Genomic DNA, 22,548 nt, shown 5'->3' on the forward strand with positions numbered 1-22,548 from the left:
TGTTCCAGTCAACAATGGATTACACATATTACAGTGGTCCCATAAGATTATAATGGAGCTGTCCTATACACGTGTGCCCTTTTAAGAGATGGGGCCTCACTATGTTGCCCAGGCTGGAACGCAGTGCCTATTCATAGATGTGCTCATAGCACACTACAGCCTAGAACTCCTGATCTCAAGTGATCCTCCTACCTCAGCCTGAGTACCTGGAATTACAGGTGCACACCACCATGCCTGGCCTATTTTCTAATCTTTTATATCATATTTTAACTGTATCTTTTCTATGTTTAGATACACGAAAATTTACCATTGTGTTATAATTGTCTACAGTTATAGTATTCAGTACAGTGACATGCTGCACAAGTTTATGGCCCAGGAACCACAGACTATACCATATAGTCTAGGTGTGTAGTAGGCTATACTGTCCAGGTTAGTGTAAGTATACTCTATGATGTTTGCTTGACAAAATTACCTAATGATGCATTTCCCAGAACATATTCCTGTCATTAAGCAACAAATGACTGTATTTTACCTTAATAAAAATATTTTCAAAAAAGGTCAACAGTAAATTTTATGTTATCTATATTGTACCACAATTTTAAAAACAAAACAAACTTTATTTGATTGCAAAGGATGAATCTGGCAAGACAACAAGAACAATGCCCTCTCATTTCCTTGACTGTTCACCTAGATACAGCATTATCTGTGACAAGGGAAAAAACATCTAATCTAAAGCTGAATTTTTTTCTACATTTAGTCCTATAATCCTTAGGTCACTTAACTGGGATACTCACTTTTTAAAAAAAGCAATGCTATATATTCAGTTTGTTCATGATTTAAGCCATTTAACAGGGAAATAAATATTTTAACATCCTAATCCTCTGCATACAGTACGGTATACTCTAACTTACAAAACAGAAAGCCAAAAGATTTCTCCTAGCTGTTAATATATTTCTACTTAGGAAAGTGGGCATGTAAGGAACAACATGCTCAGAACAGTAACATAAAAATTAAATTTGCTTCCCTAAAGCAGTAAAGATATCTGTTATATCAAAAGTAGTTAAAATGTGGTAATGAAGGAACACTAAGATATACAGGGTTCAAAATGAAAACAATGGAAAAAGATAATCCATGATTCTTTAATGAAGGTGTTTATATTCCACCTCTGAGAAAGCACCCTGGTATGTATTCCAAGGCTTTTCCCAGCTCTTTACCACTTTCTTTCACTGCTGCTTTTTATTTCTTTTCTTTTTCTTTTTTTTCCCGAGGAGGAAAGGAAGGCAGAGACAGAGAAGGGAAAATAAGATAATGGGAATAAACTGGTAAGGAAGAAAGAAAAACTAGTTTATTTTTTCTCCTCACACTGAATCCTAAATACATTATCATCATCATCATTCTCATCATCATAAATGTGAACAACTGCAAATAACTGAAGGCAAAGGAAAACTAAATTTCCTCCAGTCACAACCTAATCTAAAGCAAAAAAGTGGGGGTGGGGGGGGTCCATCTGCAGGCTTGCATCTGTAAATTAAGTTTGTATGCTGAATTCTTCAAACAATCTTGACCGTAATACAAAGCTGCTGTTAAATATGGTGACATGAACCTTGGTCTAAGGGTGGAACACTAAGCTCTTTCAACAGCTTTCTAGCCTAAGAAGTGACATCAGTTAAAGAACTTTAAACCCAAGTGTTTCATTCACTAAGTATAAACAAATCAAGGTTTTCATAAGACATCACATAGTACAAACTAAGAGTTTAAAGATATAACTTCATGATACTATACAGTACCACAGGAAAAGCAGAATGAGAATTTGGGAAGAAGCTAATTTATCTATCTGAACTCAAAATAATCCTGTAGCATAGTCCATTATTCCAAGAGTCCTTTTGATCTTAACGACAAATACAAAGGTCTCTGAATTGGACTGCTATTTTAACTGGGGCCCTCCCTATGCCAGTAACAATAATGCTTTTTCCCTAATGTAAAACATTTGACCGATTCTTGGCAAACACTCTCATATAACCAGAAGATAACATCAATGCTGGCACAATCCTATGCTCTTTCTTGTGCACCTTTTTCTAAAAACTTTCCTCCTGGACGGGCGCAGTGGCTCATGCTTGTAATCCCAGCAATTTGGGAGGCCAAGGTGGGTGAACGATGTGAGCCCAGGAGTTAGAGACCAGCGTGGGCAACATGCGGACACCCCGTTTCTACAAAAAATACAAAAATTGGCCCTGTGTGATGATGTATGCATGTAGTCCCAGCTACTTGGGAGGCTGAGGTGGGAGAATCACCCGAGCCCAGGAAGTCGAGGCTGCAGTGATCTGTGTTCATACCACTGGACTCCAGCGTGGGCATCAGAGTGAGACCCTGTCTCAAAACAAACACACAAACAAACAAAACCTTTATTCCTTAGCTTTCCTTAATAAGAGGAAGAAGCAGGGGAGGAGGAGGTAGCACCAAAAACTTGGATCCTCGGATATACGGGCTAAGTAGTTGTTCACCCCAAAACCTAGCCTTAATCTTCTGAAGGCAAAATGTCCTTTATAACTCCCCCTTCTGTGCTTGCCACTGATCCTAAACCGCAGGCCTTCCTGACTTGCAAGAGGACCAGGCCAGATTATGGTTATGTGGTAGGTTCTGTCAGGCAAGCTTTGACAAGGTCTCAAAATAGACCCTGGGCACAAGCCAGGGAAGCTGCCACTCATGAGTTCCGACTTCATCAAACTATAGCCCTTCAGTATGTAATTTTTTTTTTTTTCTCTAGTGTCTCTCTCATTTCGAAAAGGCAAAGAATCCTGAACCTCCTCCTGGCCACAAGTAACCTATATAACATCAAACCTAAGCCTCCTTTATTCTGTTTACAAAAACTTTGCAGAATAAAGATTGAATCTGTACCTCCTTCCTGCCTTGAGAAAGTAATCCATCAAATAGCACTCTGGTTTGCAAAAGGATTTTTGGATCTCAAACTCCATAGAGGTTTATTTTATTATGTATAGATTAGGATGTGGAAGGTAAAGGAAAAAAGGAGGTAGATTATTTACTTCTTTCCTGACTAATAATATAGTAGCCGACTTATGCAGGGCAAGAAGTTAAACTATACACAATGCTTTTAATTGATACTGGTCATAAAATTCTGAAACAATCAATCTACTTAAGATGTAGCCATTTAACTATTATCAAATATAAATGCTTCTATATGACAGTACCAGTCTTCAAACCACAATATTTCTACTTTTACCAATACAAATAAAATTAATCACCTGACACTCAAATGTTTTTAAGTACCTTATAAAATAATTTGCAATATTTTTTAAATGGAGAGATGGATAAAGAATACAAAGTAATTAAGAGCTCCTTTCCCCTTCCACAAGCCCAAGAAATAAGTTAAATTCTATTATAAATAAAGCCAACATAGGATTGAAATAGTTTTAACTTTTCATAACTTCAGTCTCAATCTTACAGTCACACTTTGAAAATACATTCTGTATAGATACTAACTAATGCAAAGACTTATATATGTATTGTTCATTACAGCAGTGTTTGTAGAAGGCTAAAAACAACCTAAATATCTGTCAATAGAAAATGGTAAAATAAATTACGGAAAATGAATAAATTATGGTTCATCTACACTAGCAAGGCATGCGGTCTTTTTAAAAAAAGTAAGAAATATGTGCTAAATACAAAAAGATCTTCATATGCCAAAGATAAGAATGAAAGATACAATATATTTCTCCTAGACATATGTGATTGAATATGGTTACTTGGATTGGGGGGTTGGGGTAAGGAAAGGCTGGGAGTTTGTGGTGGAAAGCAGGCTTTCTTTTCATCATATACCACTTTTTAAAATGTTTTATCAATTTTTAAAAGTCCCATAAACATCTGCTGAACCCATGAAATAAGCATTCTCCTTCTATAATGCCATTTCTTCCCCTTCCCTAATTATCTCTACTTTTATCTACTGCTCTCCCTACCACTAGGCTAAAACAAACGCATACATATGTTCCCTATGAAGTGGAATTATCTCTTGACCTCCCCATCAAAATAAATGAATAATGAACTAATGAAGAAGTATAACACATGATCAACCCAGTTTTTAGCCTAGTTGTTTGACCCCTTTGAAGTCCAGCATAATTTATTATAAGCCAAAAAGTTCACAAGGCAAGTTTTGTTCAATTCCTTCCTTCCGAAGTTTTAAAAGTTGAGTTTTATTGGCCGGGCGTGGTGGCTCATCCCTGTAATCCCAGCACTTTGGGAGGCCAAGGCGGGCGGATCACGAGGTCAGGAGATCGAAGCCATCCTGGCTAACAGGGTGAAACCCCGTCTCTACTAAAAAATAAAAAATTAGCTGGGCGTGGTGGCGGGCGCCTGTAGTCAAAGCTACTGGGTAGACTGAGGCAGGAGAATGGCATGAACCCGGAAGGCGGAGCTTGCAGTAAGCCGAGATTGCGCCACTGCACTCCAGCCTGGGCGACAGAGCGAGACTCCATCTAAAAAAAAAAAAGTTGAGTTTCATTTATTTATTCTTGAGACAGGGTCTCACCCTGTCTCCCAGGCTGGAGTGCAGTGGTGTTTTCAGGGCTCACTGCAGAGCTCATGTGGTCTTCCCATCTCAGCCTCACAATCAGCTGGGACTGCAGGGACACACCACCAGCTAATTTTTTTGTAGAGACAGGGTCTCACTATGTTGCCCAGACTGGTCTTAAACTCCTGGGCTCAAGCAATCCTTCTGCCTTGGCTTCCAAAAGTTGAGTTTTAAATGATGATCACAGATTATATTCTTTATTTGCAGACTGGACAAAGAAGTACATTTTCCCTATTAAAGGACCATCTCTCAATTTAGATGTTCCACATAGAAAGCAACTACCTAAAAGGAAAAAGCTATGAAACAGCCTGTATTTTGCAGGTGCAATGGATAATGATCCTAAGATAAAGACAGAAGAATTTTATTTCCTTTTGAATGATCCTCATCAACATTCCCAGCACACTGCAAGAATTATTTTTTTCTATATATCATCAACTCTGTTGTTTCTCACACTAGGAACAGGGTAAACAATCCACAAAGAGTTCTTCAAGAAATTGCTCCCTCCCTCTTGCTAAATTCATTTCTAATAAAGATTTGTTTTTGTTTTGAGAGACAGAGATACTTTGCCAAATATATTCTCCATATTACCTTTTCCTTTCGTTAACGGAGATACTTAAATCCTGACCTAGGAAGGTTTCCCTTGCATATTTACCTATCAAGACTGTCAGTTACGGTGATTTCCACAAGGGATTTTCCAAAAGGGAATCTGTGTTCACAGGGAACTGAAACTCTTAAGTCACTATTTAAATTAGCTGGACAAAAATCAAAAGCAACATTAGGGAACACTCTGAATATAATGGATATCCAAAGTAAAAAAAAGATGCCAAAATTTAGTGAAAGAAGTAAAGGAATTTAGTAAGCTAGACCAACAGGATAGACTTGCCATTATTTTTTAACTAAAGTTCTTTATAAATGAAAATCAAGGTAAAAATCAGCTGAACTCTAACAGAAGGAAAAGAAAAACAAGGGTAAGGGTATTAAGAACTCTGTGATTTCAACCTTATTTTACTTAACATTTTTAAAGTCAAAAATGAGCAAATTACATTTCAGCAATAAAAAGCTATTTCTAGTTTAAAGTGAATCCATTCCAATCACAACTTCAATACACACTTTCTTCTAGAACAGAACTTAATAACTCATGTAGTTTCATTCTACATTTTTAAAGACAGAATCACAAAAATGGGTGATGCTTTCCATTCAAAAGACTATTTTGCATAGTGCAAATTCTTTCAGTGAACATTTTCGTACCTTAGTGATGGTAGCTCTCCTTTCCACTGACATTTACATCTAGACCCCTTCATTTATCTTCCCACATCTGGCAAAAAAAAAAAAGGGGGGGGGGGAGGAGTAAAATCAAAGCAATCACTTAAAAACCAACAAACTATTCTAAATTCCAGCATTCTGCAAATACTTCAACTTTTATTTCATCACCATTCTTCACGATGATAAATATCCAGCAACAGACCTAACAAAACATAATACAACACTTCCTAAAAAATGAGTAAAGAATGCCATCTCATTAGGCAGATACGAACTTAGGTTTCCTCTATTTCAATTTTCAGATTCATAGCAATGATTCACAAAGTGAGTGATCTACCTTCGAAATGAATCACACTTTCCGAAATTCTTATTCTACATATTATAATACTAGGTCATTATCTCTGCATCTGTTAAACAGAGCATGATGTTGGTTAAACAGGGTTAGTGCTGCAAGATATTCAAACCACAACTGTGGAGTCCCTGCCAACTAATTCTATTTGCAACACTGCATTCTCCAATAATTGCACTTTTTCATATAGATTTATCCCCAAAATAAAATGTTATCTTGAAAAAATATTATTTTAAACACTGATTAAGAACTTATACATCCATACCCCGCTCTCCCGCTCCTTCTCTCTTGTTTCATTACTACATCCACATTCTCTTCCCATTATGACAACATAAAAAAATTAAGAGCCACCCTTATCCTTACGTATCATTTTTAGTCAATCAATCCACTCTACAATTTTTCTGTTTATAGTAGAAACGCTGAGTCACTAAATGGAAACTCAAAGAAAACCAGCTACTAACAGTTAAGGTTTAGGATACAATATTTATCTAGCCATGTCTCAGCAGCCTGTATTTGTATCTCCCACGGTGAAAAAAGTAAAGCAAACACTTGAACTTTTTTCCCTCTAAGAAAGAAAAAGAAGTGGGTTTCCTTAGGTCCTCCTGCATGCTGCTGGTTACTCACAGGCAGGGCTGACTGGAGTTCTGTAACTTAACAATCTGGGTGTCAATAACGCCTCATATTAGTCAAGTATTAACCCAGCTGGCGCCTGTTAAATCCGCGCGATCCAGCTCAGGTCAGGAGGAAGAAGTAAAATTCCCAAAAAATGCTACGCCCTACACCGTCCTGACACCGTTCCCTGGGGGTGCTCGTCCTGGGACAGAACCGTAGTGTGGCGTCTAAGGAGGAAGAGAAGGCGCCTAGGGCACCCGAAACGGAGGGACAGCTGCCCAATTTAATTTCTCCCACAGTGGGAATAACACGTACCTTTTCCCCAGCGCGGTGGAAGGGTGAGCGTTAGAAATCAGACGGGATGTCTGAGAACGCCGCAGGCAGGGGGCGACCCCAGCCCGGGAGCCCGCCGCGGGCCGGCCAGTCCCCAGGGAAGCCCGGCCCCCTAGCCGAGGTCGGAGGCGGCGCGGATCCCACGGGACTGCGGAGGCCGGGAAGAAGGTTCCCAACTCCCCGCTCCCTGCTCCCACCGGGCTGGCGGGAGGAGCGGCCCTTACCTGTGTTAGGGCGCGCTCTGCGACTGCGTCGCTGTCCGGGAAGGGCCGAAGAGCTGCTCGCCCGCCCGGCGCCCGCTGGGGCTATGGGCGAGGGGCGCAGCTGGACGACTCAGTCCTGGGTCCCCGGCCAGGCGGGCGGGGATGGACGCGGCGGCTCCCGGCACTGGCAGCCGGCTAGTCGGTCAGGCCGATGTGCCCTCTGCGCCGCGGCTGAGACAGCGGGAACCGGCCCCGGGAGGAGCCGCAGCCTGAGCGGCCGACTGAGGAGGCGAAGGATGGGCGGGGCCACAGGGTCGACGACCCACTCACCCGGAAGCAGTTGTGGCCGCGACTGCCCGGGAGTGGCGCTTGCCGCGGTCCGGGCTTGCACCCCGCTGGGCAAAGTACCCGGGGCTGTCACACGGCGAGCTGAGCCCTGGGCCGGCGGGTGAGGTTCCCCAAGCGGCGATGCCCCTGGCTCCCTGTTCCGCCATTGCGAGCCGTTAGGGCCAAGCTGGAGGGAGGGCGGCGAGGCGCGGCTGCCGGTAGGGCGGGGCCCTGGGCTGGTGGCGGGGCGGAGGCCGGAGGCGGCCTTGGGCGGGTGGCTTCTCTGGGTCCTACGGTTCCTGCCCAGGCTCTTCGAACCAGGACCAGTGCGGGTAATGTGAATTGACACTTGTTCCGGTTCAGGGCTGCCCCACCCCTGGTTGCCTCAAACCCTGCGGCCTGGTGGGCTTGGGCAAGTGGGCTGGAGTAGCGCTCTGTTAGGAAACGAGTATGCGAGGGAGGGAGGGTGGGTGTGGTCGAAATGCCCAAGCCTCGTTTCAAAAATGAAGACGCATGACCTTAAAATTATTTCTGGAGAAGAATGCTTGCGCGAGAGGTGGAGGGGGGGGCGGGGAGCGGGATGGAGGGAGGAGTATAGAGTCTTAAAAATCTGATAGACACGGACTTGTTATTTATTCCGGAAATATCTAACGAGGCCCACCAGGTTCAAGGCACTGGGGAAGGACCAGGGTCGTGCATTTGAAAAGCTTACCTTAGTGGAATAGACGGGCTGAAGCAAACAAACAAGGTAATGACAGGTGTAGTATGGCTTTACAGGAAACACACAGAGTGATGAAAAAGATTTTGTAGACGAAGCCTCTGGCTGGATAGGATGGCTAAAAAAGACCTCTAGGAGGAAGTGATAGTTGAGGAGCCTCCTGACAAAAAAGGCACGAAATACACCTAACCACGACTTTACATACAGGGACTGCAGATTCCAGAACCCCCTGAATAAGCCCACTAATTCCATGTTGAGCACCTCTCTCTAAAGCCGTCTAAGGGCTGTTTCTGTGCTGCCCACTTCCCCTGCAATTTCAGAAGGCTTGATCACCCTTACAGTTTATGGGGGCTGGCACTGTGGCACTAATGGGGGAGGTTCGAGAGACAGGGAGAATTATACCCATCAGCTTTGAGAGACAAATTCTTTACCTTTTCACTGTTTCTATGTCACTATATTTCTCAGAGTCATGAGTAAACATTAAAACTATGATTTTTACGTTGGCATGTTGTGATCTGAATAAAATGATTAATGACATCTTTTGCCAAATTTGTTGAAGACAAAGGGAGAGGATCTATTCAGATGCAGTACCTGAATAATACCAAAAACCCAACACGTATTAAATATTAACGACATAATTAATAGATTGGATAATACATTAGATTCTCTTGCCCTTTTAATTCTTCTCCTTAGCCACTTGTTTTGATTCATGCAAACCAGCAGAAATATTTTGCATTGTGTTTCTGGGAAAAGGGACTGGGAGGTAGCTAACACTTAATCACCTTCTATTTACACAGCATTGTGCTAGGAACTTAAATATCTCTTCCAGTATTAGGACTAACCTTGAGATATGGGTATCATTATACCCACTTTAGTAACAAAGACATTGAGATTCAGAGAGATTGTGACATACCTAAGGTAGCAAAACTAGTAGCTGGAAGAGCCAAAATTTGAACTCAGATTTCTCTGGCCCTACTAAATGCATCACCATAAATTATTTCATGGGCAATCTTTCCCTGCACATTAATTGATTTATTTCTGCCAAATGTATGTGTTCCTAGATCTTTTTGGAATATTCTGACATGGGAATGCCCCCAGGTCTGTGAGGACTGGCTTCTCTGGGGTTGTATCAATAGATGAAGGAAAATTTTCCAGTTGTTTATACAGTTTGGGGGGTTGAGGTGGTACAATTTGTACATTTTTGTTCCTTTCATAGCAAATTCTTCAGTTTTCTTTGATGAGGCCAAGCAATAAATTTTTTCCTTTCATAAGAGCAAATACTTATTTTTGTGGTTTTCACAAAAGTTGCCTTTCACAAACACGGTAATATTGTGTTTCACACTGCACATCTCTAAGATGTGAAAGATCATTAGTTCAAACATTAGAAGTAGGATACCACTTTTGAAAGCCTAATATTTCTATTGGTAAAGTATGTCTGGTCCAGGCGCAATGGCTCACACCTGTAATCCCACTACTTTGGGATGCCAAGACAGGTGAATTGCATAAGCTTAGGAGTTCATGACCAGCCTGGGGAACATGGTGAAACCTTGTCTCTACAAAAAATTAGCTGGGTATGGTGGCATGTGCCTGTTAGTCTCAGCTACTTGGGAGACCCAGGTGGGAGGATTGCTTGGGCCCAGGAGGTCAAGGCTGCAGTAAGATGTGATCGTGCCACTGTCCTCCAGCCTGCATGACAGAGCAGGACCCTGTCTCCAAAAAAAAAGTGTGTCTGTGTGTGTGTTAGAAACATTTTTCTAATTTTATTTAACTCCTTACAAGCCTATGGAAACCTGGCAATGTAATTGTCTTTTACTGTGTATATTTGTTTTAAGTTCTCCTTCTAAGAATTCCTATCTAGATTTATTTTTTCATGTTGTTATTTTTTTCTTTTTTACTTTTTATTTGGATATAATTATTAAAAAGTTGCAAAAATAGTATAGCGGTCCTGTGTAGTATTTGCCCAGTTTACCCTACTGATATCTTACATATCTATAATACCTTATTAAAACCAGGAAATTGACATACTACAGTCTTTAGGTTTTTAATTTATTTTTATGTTTCATATCAAAAAGTTTCCATTTTGCAGTAATTCATTTTTATTATATTTGACTTGGCCCTTCCTCTCCTAAATTAGCAAATGTTAATAAGCTTGTCCTAGTGCTCATCTTGAATTACAAGTTTATTTTTAAAATTATCTGGGTCAACACAATTGAAAGTGATTTATTTGTAAGGTGGTTGCTTTCTCTGGTCATACTGTTCCATGTCATCCTGCCCTAATAAACCTGCAACATTATACAACTTGTGTGTGTATATTTTAACACATCTGACCACTGCAGTTTTTTCACAGATTGTTATCAAAGGAAAACAGAGGAATACAAGACTCCTCATTTGACTGGATTTTTTTAAAAAGTTTCTAAACATCTAACTGTCAAAACAAGAATACTGGGTGGGCACGGTGGCTAACGCCTTGTAATCCAGCACTTTGAGGGGCCAAGGTGGGCAGATACCTTGAGCAAGAGTTCTAGACCAGCCTGGGCAACATGGTGAAATCCTGTCTCTACAAAAAAAAAAAAAAAAATAGCTGGTTGTGGTGGTCCACACCTGTAGTCCCAGCTACTCCAGAGGCTGAGGTGGGTGGAGCACTTGAGTCCTGGAGGTCAAAGCTGCAGTGAGCCATGACTACACCACTGCAAGCCAGCCTGGGTGACAGAGCAAGATCCTACCTCAAAAAAAAAAAAAAAAAAAAAAAATGCTGTGGTTTGTTGGTTAGTGTGCAAAATCTCACTTATGGCTAATTCTGGTTCTACATGGATTCTCCTACCCAGGGCACTCACCCTTTACTCCACCAGAGAATAAACAGGGAAAAAATGAAGGCTAAATTACTTTGTTCAATCTTAGTCTTGAGGAAAGGTTGATGAAAGGGGAAAATTTGGGACTTTGTGTAGGTATCAATTATGTTATGAGCACCTAATCACTGATTATCAAGTGATGGTTTTTCTGCATTATATACTTACTATAAATGAGTAAAAAACATCCTTCATATTATAGCTTATTTAACAAACTATTATTTATCTGCTGTGTATCAGCAGATAAATCAAGCACCCAATTAGGTACTTGACACAGGGACAAAACAATCTCTGCTCTTAAGGAGCTAGAATTCCAGAGTTTCTGTTGATATATATTTTTTTAATGTTAAGCTCTCACTATGTGCTAGATAATTTGCAAATGCTAGACATCCGACGGGAAGCAAAAACAAAAATGTTTCTTTTTCTTATGAAACTGGTAAGGGAGACAATCTCACAAAAGTACCTTTAAAATCTAACAGGTATTACAAAGGGTAGGTATGTGCTGCCGTGAGGGCATAAAAGCATTGGGACTTGACCTAACCTGAGGTATCAGAAATGCCTTCTCCTGGGAATAGATGTTTCAAGCCGAGATTTAAAAGTGCCTCAGAGTATAAACTACATGCAGAGGTAGGGGAAAGCAAGAAAGCACAAATAGAGCTCATGATAGAAGCAACAGAGTCCCAGGGACTGAAATGAGAGAATGTGAGATGAGTCTGGAGAGTTAAGGGTCCACCATTCAGGGTCTTAGAGGCTGTGGTAAAGATTCTAATCTTTGTTCCGAAATCTGCAAACCAATCGAGTTTTTAGTGAGAGCAACATGATCAGATTTGTATTTTCAAAAGACCACTCTGACTTCAATGTTAAGAATTCATTCATGCATAGTGTCATGCACCTGTGGTCCCAGCTACTCGGGAGGCTGAGGCACAAGAATCGCTTGAACCAGGGAGGCGTAGGCTGCAGTGAGTCGAGATCATGGCACTGCACTCCAGCCTGGGCCACAGAGTAAGACTTTGCTTCAAAAAAGAAAAATTTTTTAGAAAGAATTCATTTTTGGCCAGGTGTGGTAGCTCACAACTGTAAGCCCAGCACTTTGGGAGGCCAAGGTGAGAGGATTGCTTGCGCCCAGGAGTTTGAGACCAGCCTAAGCAATATAGTGGGACCCCATCTCTACAAAATATAAAAAAATGAAAACATTAGCCAAGTGTGGTGGTGCGCACCTGTAGTCTCAGCTACTCATTCTTTAAATAAATGCATCCTGAAGGCCTGCTATAGACCAAATCCTACTCTGCACACAGAGCACACGGCAGTGGACAACAGACAAATTCCCTATCTGTGAGGATCTTACATACAATATACAAATCATAAATAAGATAATAGTGCTGTAAGAATATTGGAACAGGGTGAGAATGAAAGGGTAGGGTGGAGTTGCTATTTTATAAGCTTGAATCCTATGAAATTACTGATTTTTAAAAATAATTTTTGACCTGAGAATGACATTACACCTTAGGTTTGAATGGTTCAATCCAGTTGTGTGACATTAGGGTCATATGGTTCAACTTAATACTTGGAAGAGTCAGAACTAATGAGGTGATCGAAAGAAAGAGAAGCAAGCCATGTAAATACCTGGGAGAAGAGCATTTGAAGCAAAGGAACAGCAAGTGCAAAGGCCCTAAAACAAAAATGTGCCTGCCATGTTTAAGGAGCAGTAACAAGGCTGAAGAGTAAAGGACAAGTGGGAAGAATGGTAACAGAGGCCAGATCATACTGGTGACCATGGTGACAAATTGGCTTTTCTCCTTTTTTTTTTTTTCCCCTTAAGACAGGGTCTCACTTTGTCACTCAGGCTGGAGTGCAATGGCGTGCTCATAGCTCACTGCAGTCCTGAACTTCTGGGCTCAAGTGATCTTCCTGCCTTAGCTTCCTTAGTAACTGGGACTACAGGCATCCAGCACCACGCCCAGCTACGTTTTTTTTTTAAGAGATGGTATTTCATTATGTTGCCCAGGCTGGTCTTAAACTCCCGCCCGCAAGTGATCCTCCCACCTCAGCCTCCTAAAGTCTTCCAAAATGCTGGGATTACAGACGTGAGCTATCATGCCCAGCCTGGTTTTTCCTCTTTGAGTAAGCTAAGCCGTGGGAGGGTTTTGAGCAGAGGAACTACACATCTGCCGTTATTTAAAGGACTATTCTGTTAATGGTAGAATACAAGTGGTGGATGCAGAAGTGATTGCTGTAAAATTCTTTCAACTTTGCTGTGTGTTTGAAATTTTTCCTAATAAAATAATAGTTTAAACTGGTTATTGTGAATAGACTTTAGAGGAGCAAAGGTGAGAGCAGGAAGACCAGTTAGGCTATAACAATAATTCAGGTAGCAGTGGAAGTGGTAGGAAGTGGTTGGGAGCAGATGTGGTGTTTGAATTACAAGTCAGTAATTCAGAGGAAATACCAGGTAGGAAATACAAATGTATGAATCCACCTAAAGATTAGGAAAACAAGGACAAATGTCTTGAGAATTAAAAGAAAATGCTCAGAAGTGTACCCTAAAGCCTCTTACTCATGCTTTTGTTCTAGGCTGGTTTTGGTTGTAGATAGTTATCAGTTATTATATACTGCCATTCAGATTATTTATATGTATTACTGTCCACAACTCACTTGTGTTCTAAAGGGTTTTTTTTAATAATGTTCTTGTCTTCCCAAGCAGATTATATGCTTTTTGAGAAAAGATCTATTTTTTTGTATACACCCCGCAATGCCATATTCCTAGAAGGCATTTTCAATGTTCACAGAATAAAAATATTTGAATACAGAGCTTTTCATGTCTTTTGTTTTTATAAAACATCAATTTTCTTATAAATGTTTAATTTAGACCCTTCTGAAAATGAAGGTAGAGTTAGAATTTTCAATCTGTTGCAACTTATGCCCATTTCAGGTCAGACAAATAAAGAGAGAGCCTTCTGGGGGGTAAAAAAAAAAAAAAAAAAAAAAGGCCCAGGTGTGTGCCTGTAGTAGTAATGTCAGCTACCTCAGGAAGCTTGAGCCCAGGAGTCCAAGGCTATATGGCACCACAATTGTGCCTGTGAATAGCCACTGCACTCCAGCCTGGGCAACATAGCAAGATCCCGTTTCTTTTAAAAACAAAACAAAAAAAAAAAAACCCCAATCAGCTTTTCTCCATATTGGCTTATACTCAGACTTCATCATGTGGCAACAAGACAGTTCTCAAAAACTTTAGTTCTATATTCACTCCAGTCCAAGTCCAGCAAGAGATCCCTTCCAGTAGCTCCTAGATTCACTGAACCAATTACCTTGCTACAGTAATTTGTTAAAGGATAGAGAGTTACCTTCCCATCCTTTAACAAATTACTGTAGCAAGGAAAACTCTTGTGCTATGATTAGCCAAATTTGAGTCATATGCTTTACCTCTGGTCCACCCAAAGATCATGGACTATAGGAGAGGAGTGGTTCCCGGAAGAACAAAATGGAATACTGTCACCAAAATATAGAAATGGATACTGATGGTGAAAACACAATGCTTACTACACCAACTAACTCAAAGGCCTATGCATTGTTTCTTCCTTAAGCTTTTGAAAGAAGTTAGTCACTGCCATGGCACTCACTTTGAATCTCTTCCAATTCCACACACAATACTGCATTTTTTCCCCTGAATCATCAGGCAGTCATATATTCAGTTGCCATTGAAAAGTAAATGCATGATTATGAAAGTTAACCAGCTGGAAGGGTCAGTATTTCAGTACATCACTTTTCAGGACACTCCCAACTGGTATTGCAGGTAGTTTCTTGTCCTTAAAATTCTTTCCTGTTGTCAAGCTACCTGAAACGTATTTGTCCTCAATACCCTAGGGGCAGGGTGGCTGATAACTAAGGTGCCTGGGAAACACTTCAGAAGCAAGTGACAATGAATTGGCTTAAGAAGCCAATTCATCTTTTAGATGGATATTTATACTGTAGAATCTTGAAAGGAAAATTTATCTACAGATATGTCTGTTTTCGGTTTCTTTTCCTTTTTGCACTAACAAGTTATTTTCCCCACATGACGTTTAATCTACCTTACAAAACATTTTTAACATTTTAGTTCAAAATTTGCTTCAGAAAATGGATGACTTTGGTGTGAAACGATTGTTGACTCTATTATTCTAGAATTTGGGATGGCGCCTCTAGTTTGCTGCTTCCTTGGACACCAAACATAACATTCTCTGTTCTAGGACGTGCTTCAAGTCGGTCATGAGACTGGCAGAAAATCAAACCAAACTAAATGAATGGTTGTTGAAGTTAATCTCCCATCCTGGAGCTGTGCATGCCATGGAGTAGCCAGCTTTTAACAGGCACAATCCTAATCAAAATCACTGCTCTGTGGTCCTGCTCATCAGAATATTATGGAAACTAGATTTAGGCCTGGTTTCTTTAAAAATAGATGTGATAATGAAATAATCATGTATTATAGCCATTACAATTTCTATTGTAGGAGAAAGTGGATAATGTTTTAATGTAAAACAGGTTACTAAACAATATGTTCTAGATGAACATTTAACATTTTTGTTTTAATTAGCCAGGCATGTGTGATGACCTACGCCTGTAGCCCTAGCTACTCAGGAGGCTGAGACGGCAGGATTTGCTTGAGCCCAGGATTTCAAGGTTACAGTGAGCTTTGATCACATCACTGCACTCCAGCCTGGGTGACAGAGCAAGACCCCGTCTCACAAATAATAATACAAATACAGAAAAATACCAGAAAACACACCCAAATGTTAACTTTAAGGAATGGAACTATCAGTTATTTTATTTTATTTTTATTTTCTAAAATACTCAAACGTGAAATATACCACATCTGCGGCCGGGCACGGTGGCTCACGCCTGTAATCCCAGCACTTTCGGAGACTGAGCCGGGCAGATCACCCAAGTTAAGGAGTTTGAGACTAGCCTGGCCAACATGGTGAAACGCCGTTTCTACTAAAAATACAAAATTAGCCAGGCGTAGTGGTGCACACCGGTAATCCCAGCTACTTGGGAGACTGAGACAAGAGAATCATTTGAACCAAGGAGGCAGAGGTTGCAGTGAGCCGAGATCGAGCCATTGTACTCCAGCCTGGGCGACAAGAACGAAACTCTGTCTCCAAAAAAAAAAAAAATTGTCTGTTACTGCTATGGTCTGAATGTTGTGTCCTGCCAAAACTCGTATGTTGAACTCCTAACCCCCAAGGTGATGGTATTAGAAGGTGGGGCCTTCCTGAGGTGATTAGGCCATGACAGCAGAGCACTCATGAACAGGATTAGTGCCCTTATAAAACAGGCCTAAGAGACACCCCTCCCTGGTCCATAATGTGATATTAGAATGAGAAAACAGCTGTCTATGAGGAAGCAGATCCTCACCAGACACTGAATCTGCTGGCACCTTGATCTTGGCCTTCTCAGCCTTCAGAATTTTGAGAAATAAGTTTCAGTTGTTTATAAGCCACAAAAGCTATATTTTGTTATAGCAGTCCAAATGGACTAAGACAAATACCAATATGACAGAATCAAAATAAAAAACTAAAAATTAAATCTAGGCTGGGCTGTAATCCTGTAATCCCAATGATTTGGGAGGCCAAAGTGGGAGGATCACTTGAACCCAGGAATTCGAGATCAGCCTGGGCAACATAAGGAGACCTCGTTTTTACAAAAAAATGTTTAAAAATTATGCGCGTATGGTGGCACGTGCCTGTAGTTCTAGCTACCTGGGAGGCTGAGGCAGGAGGATCACTAGAGCTAAGGAATCTGAGATTACAGTAAGCTATGATCATGTCACTCCAGCCTGAGTGACTAAGCAAGACCCTGTCTCAAAAAAAAAAAGTCTAATTATGCTTCTTACTGCTCAAAACCATGGTAGATTTCTCTCTTGTCTTGCATACATTTTATGTTATTTTTTTTTATTTTTTTTGAGACGGAGTCTTGCTCTGTCACCCAGGCTGGAGTGCAGTGGCACGATCTCGGCTCGCTGCAACCTCTGCCTCCCGGGTTCACGCCATTCTCCTGCCTCAGCCTCCCGAGTAGCTGGGACTACAGGTGCCTGTCACCACACCTGGCTAATTTTATTTTGTATTTTTAGTAGAGACGGGGTTTCACCATGTTACGCAGGATGGTCTCTATCTCCTGACCTCATGATCCTCCCCCTTCGACCTTCCAAAGTGCTGGGATTACAGGCGTGAGCCACGGCGCCCAGCCTTTGCATACATCATTTATTCTTCCATTAAAAAAAAAAAAAGCATGTACAGGGCTGGGTGTGGTGGCTCACCCCTGTAATCCCAGCACTTTGGGAAGCCGAGGCGGGCAGATCACCTGAGGCCAGGAGTTTGAGACCAGCCTGATCAACAGGCTGTAGTAGAAACCCCGTCTCTACTACAAATACAAAATTAGCCAGGTGTGGTGCATGCCCATAATTCCAGCTACTCGGGAGGCTGAGGCAGGAGAATCGCTTGAATCCAGGAGGCAGAGGTTGCATTGAGCCGAGATTGCGCCATTGCACTCCAGCCTGGGCAACAAGAGCAAAACTCTCTTAAAAAAAAAAAAAAAAAACCAGCATGTACAGATTGTACAGATGCTAGGAGTAAAATAAGTATACAGATACAGATGTGACTACTGTTCCCCCAGAACTAACTGTCTAGAGGAGATATAACAAGTAAGCTAACAGAAACAATCCAGTATGTCACAGTCAATAACAGGGTTTCATGCATCCTCCATCAAAATACCTAAACCTTCTTTTACACATCAAATGCTGGCTTTGATAGCTAAGCTACCAAGCAAGTGAAACTCACACGCAGTGGTAGTGACTGTCAGTCATTGCTTCAGTTTAAGCAGCATCCCTGTGGTTGTCCACATGGTATGGTAGCGTTCAGTTATTTGAGTAGTGTTCAATTATTGGAATATTTATTTGCTCTTATTTTATGAAAATGCAGATGCAAATACTAGTTATAGGAAAAGTAGGTCTTATAAATGTAATCTGAATGACATAAAAATGGAAATCACTAGTAGGGGTGCCAGAGCAGTCAATCTTTAGCCTCAATCAGACACCAAAAATTCATTAAATAAAAGCCAGTAAACTGAGTAAAGGAAAAGGAGAAAATCAGAGAACAGGTAGAAAATCCTGGAAATATTGTTAAGTATGTTTAGAGATTTTGGTCTTACATTTTGGTTCTTCAGGAAAATATTTCTCTTTAAAGCAAAGGAAGTTTATTGTTCAATTTTTTTTTTTTTTTTTTTTTTTTGAGGCAGAGCCTTGCTCTGTCACCCAGGATGGAGTGCAAAGGCGCGATCTTACTGCAACTACAGCCTCCTGGGTTCAATAGATTCTCCTTTCTCCTGCCTCAGCCTCCCAAGTAGCTGGGATTGCAGGTGTGCACCATCACACCCAGCTAATTTTTTTTTTTTTTTTTTTTAAGACGGAGTCTTGCTCTGTTGACCAGGCTGGAACACAGTGGCGCGATCTCGGCTCACTGCAAGCTCCACCTCCTGGGTTCCCGCCATTCTCCTGCCTCAGCCTCCTGAGTAGCTGGGACTAGGGGCGCCCACCACCATGCCCGGCTACTTTTTTTTTATTTTCAGTAGAGGCGGGGTTTTACCGTGTTAGCCAGGATGGTGTCTATCTCCTGACCTCGTGATCCACCCACCTCGGCCTCCCAAAGTGTTGGGATTACAGGCGTGAGCCACTGTGCCCAGCCAATACCCAGCTAATTTTTGTATTTTTAGTAGAGATGGGGTTTCATTATGTTGGCCAGGCTGGTCTTGAACTCCTGACCTCAGGTGATTCACGTGCCTCGGCCTCCCAAAATGCTGGGATTACAGATGTGAGCCACCGTGCCTGGCCTATTGATAGATTTTTATTTTATTATTAATTTTTTAATAGAGACTGGGTCTTGCCATGTTACCCAGGCTGGTCTTGTACTCCTGAGCTCAAGCAATCTTTCCACGTTGGCCTCCCAAAGCACAGAATGTATTTTAAATCACTTATCACATCAATGATGTTAAAATTGACAAGTTCATAATGATACTAGGAAAATAAATTCAGGCCAGGTGCGGTAGCTCACCTGTAATCTGAGCACTTTGGGAGGCCAAAGTGGGAGGATTGCTTGAGCCCAAGAGTTCAAGACCAACCTGGGCAACATAATGAGACTCTGTCTCTACAAAAATTTTTTAAAAAGGAAAGAAATTCACTACTTGCCTATAGAAGTTGCCATGGCAAGTTGCTAATTATATGGTAATGGTAATTGGTAAATAAAGGGAAATAGGCCAGGCGCGGTGGCTCACGCCTGTAATCCCAGCACTTTGGGAGGCCAAGGCGGGCGGATCGCCTGAGGTCAAGAGTTCAAGACCAGCCTGGCCAACATGGTGAAACCCCGTCTCTACTAAAAATACAAAAATTAACTGGGCATGGTGGCAGGTGCCTGTAATCCCAGCTACTCGGGAGGCTGAGGCAGGAGAATCGCTTGAACCCAGGAGGCAGAGGTTGCAGTGAGCCGCGATCACGCCATTTGCACTCCAGCCTGGGGGACAAGAGTGAGACTTCATCTGAAAAAAATAAAATAAAATAAAAAAGGGAAATAACCAAACATTTGTTCTGCCTTTATTGTACAAATTGTATTTCAGGGTAGCCAATGAGTTTTAAAGGAAAAGTCCTTTTGTATAAAATATTTTCAACTAATAAATGTAAAAGAAATGATAGGCCGAGCACGGTGGCTCACGCCTGTAATCCCAGCACTTTGGGAGGCTGAGGTGGGCAGATCACGAGGTCAAGAGATTGAGACCATCCTGGCCAACATGGTGAAACCCCGTCTCTACTAAAAGTACAAAAATTAGCTGGGCATGGTGGTGCACACCTGTAGTCCCAGCTACTTGGGAGGCTGAGGCAAGAGACTTGCTTGAACCCGGGAGGCGGAGATTGCAGTGAGCCGAGATCGTGCCACTGCACTCCAGCCTGGGTGACAGAGCAAGACTCTGTCTCAAAAAAAAAAAAAAAAAAGAAACATAACAATTGAATATAGTATGTGGATCTTTATTTCATAATCCAATTATTTAAAAATAAATTTCTGAGACAATGGGCAAATTTGACTATAGGCTGGATATTAAATTATATTAAGGAATTAATTACAGATTAATATTTCTGTCAATGTCTTAATGATACTGTGGTTGTGTTTTTGAAAACAGTTGGCCTGGTGTGGTGGCTCATGCCTATATCCCAGCAATTTGGGAGGCTAAAGCAGGCTGATTGCTTGAGCCTAGGAGGAATTCAAGACTAGCCTAGGTGTCATAGCGAAACCCCATCTCTACAAAAAAATACAAAAATTAGCTGGTCGTGGTGGTGCATGTCTGTAGTCTTAGCTACACGGAAGCCTGAGATGGGAGGATCTCTTGAGGCTGGGAGGTGGAGGTTGCAGTAGCCCAGATGGAGTCACAGAGCAATAGAGTGAGTCCCTGTCTCAAACAAGAAAATGGAAAAAAAAAAAAAAGTCTTTTTCTGTTAGAGACATATACTGAATTATTTAAGGATGAAATTATACGGTCTCCAGTATTTCCTTCAAAATACTTCAGAGGAGAGGAAGTGGCAGCACAGAAGATTAGGAGAGAGTCAATAAATTTTTTTTATTATTTTTTTTTGAGACTGAGTCTCGCTCTGTCGCCCAGGCTGGAGTGCAGTGGTGCGATCTTGGCTCACTGCAAGTTCCGCGTCCCGGGCTCACGCCATTCTCCTGCCTCAGCCTCCCAAGTAGCTGGGACTACAGACGCACGCCACTACGTGCAGCTAATTTTTTTGTATTTTTAGTAGAGACAGGGTTTCACTGTGTTAGCCAGGATGGTCTTGGTCTCCTGACCTCGTGATCCGCCCGCCTCGGCCTCCCAGAGTGCTGGGATTACAGGCGTGAGCCACCGCGCCCGGCCAGTCAATAAATATTAAGGCTTAGTGATGGGTACGCGGGAGCAGGGGAGGAGCATAATACCATTTTTTTTTTTTTTTTTTTTGAGACAGAGTCTCACTCTGTCGCCCAGGCTGGAGTGCAGTGGCGCAATCTCGGCTCACTGCAACCTCTGCCTCCCAGGTTCAAGCTATTCTCCTGCCTCAGCCTCCCCAGTAGCTGAGATTACAGGTGCGCACCACCACACACGGCTAATTTTTTTGTATTTTTTAGTAGAGACAGGGGTTTCACCACGCTGGCCAGGCTGGTCTCAAACTCCTGAGTGATCTGCCCACTTCAGCCTCCCAAAGTGCTGGGATTACATGGGATTACAGGCATAAGTCACTGTGTCTGGCCTTTTTTTTTTTTTTTTTTGTATGTTTGGACATTTTCGTAACAAGAAGTTAAATTTTAAATAAGTAAATAAATAAAGGCTTTAATGCAATTTATGTCTGCACTTGGCTTATGCCCTGGGGAAGAGACTGAATGAATGAATCCAAAGAACTGTAATATCGGGATCCCTGTACCACTTGGTTTTGAGTGCTCTTGTCTAAATATGTAATCCTGAGGAAAAAGGCATCTCCCTTCCTTTTTTAGTGGAAGGCTTGAAGGAAGGTGTACCAGTATCAGCCCCAGCGAGGACACAAATCTCAATCCAAGTCATTTCTTTCAGATGGCCTATGTGTCAGCAAGAGATCACAGTATTGGTAGCTGGAACTTGGGTTTGAGATGGGCTGCAATTATTTCTGACTGGGTCTTTAGTAGACATAAGGACACTGTGCTCAAATCCTGTGGTCAGCAGTGGAAGTTGACAAAAGGCATGGCTTTTCAAGGGTATAACTTTGACAAAGATATTGCTTTAAAACATTTCAGAACCAGCAGTGACACCGGGCTCTCAGCTTCTGCAGCAGCTAGGGTGATACCTTCCAGAGCAATCAGCTGTGGTTGTGACCACTGTGACTCCTAAGCTTATCAGGGGAAGGAGGTTGAGCTAAGAGGGGAGAAGGAAAGGTCTAGATTTTCCACTAATCTAGGCACATGTAGCTTGAGTTGACAAATGAAAGGCATCCTTATGGTGAGATGTCTTATGTTCCTCAGCTGGTGAAGCAGGATTTACTCATTACCTGTTCTTGAATTGTGTGATTTTAGTATTATATTTTATGGAAACAACTTTTGACTATGATTCAGAGATGTGACTAGAGTATCTCTCCCACTCCCTTGTCACTTGTGTCATCTTGGGCAGGTTGATCTTCTTTAAATTAAGATAATAAGACCTTGCCTGTCTACCTCCAGGGTTGTTTTGAGGATCATAAGAGATAATATATAAAACTATAATTTTTGTAAACTAGCTGTATAAATCTAGGCATCATTGTTATT

The 22,548-nt window shown here is 41.6% G+C and overlaps 1 protein-coding gene and 1 long non-coding RNA gene across 31 annotated transcripts in view; one reads left to right on the top strand and one right to left on the bottom strand.

Annotated features, from left to right (window-relative positions):
* LRRFIP2 (LRR binding FLII interacting protein 2) overlaps positions 1–16,939 on the bottom strand; it is a 133,027-nt gene extending 116,088 nt beyond the window's left edge. For 8 of the 30 annotated variants that reach the window (XM_024928264.4, XM_024928262.4, XM_034956116.3 and 5 more), the window contains exons 1-2: positions 7,119–16,900; positions 5,831–5,897 (exon numbers count right to left, since the gene is read on the bottom strand). The gene's annotated coding sequence lies outside the window, so the exon portion shown is untranslated. Of the gene's footprint in view, positions 1–5,830; positions 5,898–6,456; positions 6,584–7,118 lie in introns of those variants that run through there. The other 22 variants (XM_008951570.5, XM_024928261.4, XM_024928257.4 and 19 more) reach the window with 11 other exon arrangements.
* LOC106634562 (uncharacterized) overlaps positions 7,661–22,548 on the top strand; it is a 33,867-nt gene continuing 18,979 nt past the window's right edge. Inside the window, exon 1 of the long non-coding RNA XR_003027570.4 lies at positions 7,661–7,787. This is a non-coding gene — a long non-coding RNA (uncharacterized LOC106634562). The remainder of the gene's footprint in view (positions 7,788–22,548) is intronic.

Source organism: Pan paniscus, chromosome 2 (assembly GCF_029289425.2).
Source record: "Pan paniscus chromosome 2, NHGRI_mPanPan1-v2.0_pri, whole genome shotgun sequence".
Classification (NCBI taxonomy): Eukaryota; Metazoa; Chordata; class Mammalia; order Primates; family Hominidae; genus Pan; species Pan paniscus.